Genomic DNA, 4,644 nt, shown 5'->3' on the forward strand with positions numbered 1-4,644 from the left:
CAAGGAACCTCTTCCTGATGCCATTTCTGCTTGCCATTTGATGGGCTCACTCCCAGGATACTATGACTTATTTCTTTTAAGAAAACTCACCAAAACAAACAAACAGACGAAAAAAAAAAAAAAAAAAAAAAACACTGTAGCTTACTGGAATTCTGCACAGTTGTTTAAGATTCAAGAAAAGCTCTTTCCGGAGGGATCTGCAAGACATCCTGTTTCTTGTAAACACCTTCGTGCCGTCTTTTGGCAACCACATAGTGAGATTTCCAAGGGGAAAATGAAATAACTACAGGGAAAATATTAAATATATGTTTAGGTCTAAGTACATATGCCTTTCCAAAGATAACAAACAAGCAATGCTTATGTATGTCATCTGATAGAATATGTGTGCTCAAAGATATTGAAATATTCTGTCAAATACTTGGAAAAAGTGGATTGTCTAAACTTAAAGCAGACAGAATAATTGATGTAGACCACAAATTGAAATGCCCCAAGAAATCTTTTATCAATTGGGCCTTATGTTCACTCTTGTAATAAAGAGACTTTTGGAGTTTATATGCCACCGTCTAATAGGTGACTGCTTAATGGGATTTACATTCACTCAAACAAAATTAGGCTGGTAAAAGACAATGCAACATGCTGTAATGTAAATGGGACTGACGGCAGAATTAAATGTTTGTGGAAACAGGGCAGCGGATCTATCAAGAGCTAATTAGACAGAGAGTTCAGAGGCAGGCTTGGGAGTAAACAGTATCAACAAAGAAAGAAGGAGACCGAGAATGGGAGGGAAAAAAAAAACCTTTTGTGCAGCGAAGAAAAGGAACTATACAAAAGTTATTTAATTAGAAACTCAGATGGAGTCTCTCCCATGAGAAAAAACTTATGTTCTTATCTGAACCTGTTGATAATAAGTTGAATAAGAACTTTGATGAATTATTATATATTTAAATTGTTCTTTGTTGTAATTGTATTTGAATATGTGTCTTTAATACCATTCTTTTCACATAGTAACCTTTCTAGCTATGTTCATCATTCCCGAGGTGGGTAGGAATCTCGATGTTTGTCATCTATAGTATTGGAATAAAATAATACTGAGAAGTTTTGCCATAATTTTGATTCTGGGGCTTTAGGAAGAATAAAAGGTAAAAATGTCAATTAACAATAATAGCAGAATAACTTTGAGTTTTAATTAGCATGTGGGAAAACATAATATTGAGAGAGAAAAAAAACCTTCAGTTTTCATAAACTGTTTTTTGTACTATTTCACCATAGGCACTATTTTTCAGCTGAGCCATCATATACAGAAAAGGATCTAGCCTTTGGAATAACTGAAAAAACGTTTTGATGAAGTAAATCAGTAACTGTGTGATTGATATGCAAGAGTAAACATTGATTACTTGATTCACTTTCTTTTTTAACCTCGACTTCGGCATTTAAACCAGCATTGCATAAATCATTTTCCTTATTTTTTCAAAAATAATTTAATGGCTATTTTAGGGTTTAAAATTCTTTTCACAGGTTAAAGGGGAGTGATATATATCCTGTTTTGCATGAAACCAAAAGTACATCAGGTACACTTCAGAATATTTGCATTCTGCTAAGAATATAGTTTAATTATAATAATCTGTTCAATTGGGTAGGAATTCCTGTCCACTTCACAGGGTGATTGCAAAGATAAAGTGTGCTAATATGTGTGAAAGTGCCTGGAAAATTTAGGAGTATTGCACACATTATCTGGTAGGATAACAGAGAAACTCTAAGTATTTATGAGAAAATGGTGCTGTGCTGACGAGCATGTGAATTTTTCAATGAAGAAAGTTATGTTGAGTAATTAAACCTAACCACCCAAATTAGACTGATTGCTTCTCTACCTTCTGTGCCACACAAATAAATAATTGTTTTGTGGACATGTTTTCGATTGTTTGTGGTTTAGCTAATCCATGAAATCTGTGGCATGCATTACTCTCAGCTTCTAATTCTCTGAGATTGCTTTATTCTTTAATGAAAAGATCAGGAAGATTAGAATTGTTTTGCCTCTGCCATGGAAATAGACTTTGTGCAATTGCTTAGTTTCCCTTGGTAGAGGTCCAGACTGTCTCTGACCCAGAAATATAGGTGATACTTGGCAGTTTGTCTAGCCACTGCTCACAAAGACATCTATTTTGCCTGTTTTGGTAAATGAGAGAAACTATGTTGAGTCATTTTTACAATAGCTGAAATTTGCTTCTAAACATTGTAACCATATGAGAAAGTATCCTCCTTTTTGCAGTATTACTGCCAATGTTTCCAAAACTTGGCTAGTTACGATAATCACCTGGGAACCACTCAAAAAATGCAGATTCCTAGAGCCTTTGACTGCTAACCAGAAGGCTGGCGGTTCAAACCCACCAGCCACTCCTCGGAAGGAAGGTTGGGCAATCCTACTTCCGTAGTGATACTGCCTCGGAAACCCAAGGAGGGGTCGCTATGAGTCGGGGCCGACTCGACGGCACATAACAACAACAACAACAACAACAACAACAACAAGAGCCTTTCCCAGGAGAATCTGATTCAGTGGATCTGGAGTAGAGCCAGAAAGCGACTGATGATTAGAGAAATTAGCTAAATTGGGAAAACGCTGGTGGAATGGCATAAAATATACATAATTTCTTTTGTCCATAATAAATAACAAATATATCATGTATCATTATTTGCCCTGAAATGTTTCTGAAATGAAAGTGATGAGCACATTGCAAGTTACTGGACGACTTTATATTAATTTTATAATCTCTCAGAGGCTGTTTCCTCAGGTAATAAATTAGGGTGATAATATCTGTGTTAACTATGCCATAGGATGTTGTGATGTCAAGGAGAATGATTTCAAGAGTTCAAAGAGCTACTTTAGCTTGCTGTGAACAAGTGACTAGCATTTGGGAGGCTTGGGTACCAGTCTAAGCTCTTTTACTGAGTCACTTTGTAACCACAGGCAAAATCATTTTAGCTTTCTGGATTTTCATTGCCTTTACCTATAAAATAAGGAAAAAAATTCTCTGAGGTACCTGCCAGGTTAATCTTTTCTACGAGCAGCATCAGGTGAAGTGACATAGTCCAGATGGCAGATGAGTCCACTTCAGGGTTATTGAGTGAGCATCCAAAAACACGGTGTTAACCTGAGAGATTTGGCGCTCTTTTAAATAAGACTGCTAGATCATCTTAAGGAGCTTTGGTAGCATAGTACCTAAGGCACTCGAGTGTTAACCAGAAGGCTGTAGGTTCAGACCCACCAGTCACTCCTCAGAAGGAAGGTTGGGCAATCTACTTCCGTAGTGATACCGCCTCGGAAACCCAAGGAGGAGTCACTGTGAGTCGGGAACTTGATAGCACATAACAACAAGATCATCTTGTTGTTCCTTGTTGTATTTGCAGCGTTGAGCTTGTCACCAACAATTTAAAAATATATATTTGACCCTTTGACACACAATACATAAATACACTTTTAACTTTTAGTTTTGTGCATTCATCATGGCATCAATGAAACAGGTTTCCAAGGGTTATTAGACAATTGATTTGAATATGGCACTTCAAAAACCACGTGGAAGCAAAGGACCACAAATACCCTGTTACTGTTTCCAAAGGAAAACAGGCTAAACATTATTATCTAACACATAGAGGCACAGAGTATAAATTAGAAGAAAGATGTTGTTTGGAAAATGATGGAAAAATAATATACTGATTTAAGCTTCGTGGTATTTAATGAACCATATACTGTTCCATAAGTAGCTCTGGTGGCACAGTGGTTAGGGCGTTCAGCTGCTACCCAAAAGTTTGGCCATCCCACCAGCTGCTACACAGGAGGAAGATGAGGAAGTCTGCTTCTGTAAAGATTCACCGGCTTGGAAGCCATGTGGGGACGTTCTTCTTTGTCCTCCAGGGTTGCTGTGATATCAAGTCTACTCAGTGGCAGTGGGATTTGGGTTAGTAAACTAATTAGAATAGGGAGAAGAGAAATGTGAGTTCTATGTGACTTTCAGAAGTCATTTTGAAGTATTTTTACGAACAATAAAAGGGGCTATCTGTACCACTTAGGGAACTGGAGGAACACTTAGTCAATCATACTTAAATATTTTTTTTCCAATTTCCCCTACCATTTCTCCCCTCAATTTCATTGTTCATGTGTCCAAAGAGGAAGTATTGGGAGTGGAAGATCAAGCGTGTTAAATCCACTAATCCAGTTCTGAATCTTCTGATCATGAGAAAGTCACTACCTTCTTTGGCCCTCAGGGTCTGATGCCCAGAGTGCAAACTTTGAGTGCTAAGATTTTCTGAGCACCTCCTGGTTCTAACAGTCTTTGACTGTAAGTCAGGCTTGTTGTTGTTGTTAGGTGCAGTCTAGTTTCTTCCAACTCATCGTGAACCTATGTACAACAGAATGAAACACTGTCTGGTCCTGTGCCAACCTCATAATTGTTGCTACACCTGAGTCCACATTGCAGCCCCTGGGCCAGTCCATCTGGTTGAGGGCCTTCCTTTTTTTCACTGACCCTCCACTTTACCAAGCATCAGATCCTTCTGCAGGGAATGGTCCCTTCTGACAACATGACCAAAGTAGGTGAGATGAAGTCTGGCCATTCTCACTTCCAAGGAGCATTCCAGCTGCACTTCTTCCAG

The sequence above is a fragment of the Orycteropus afer genome, unplaced genomic scaffold (assembly GCF_000298275.1).
Source record: "Orycteropus afer afer isolate SDZICR_OR568_19922 unplaced genomic scaffold, OryAfe1.0 scaffold00002, whole genome shotgun sequence".
NCBI lineage: Eukaryota > Metazoa > Chordata > Mammalia > Tubulidentata > Orycteropodidae > Orycteropus > Orycteropus afer.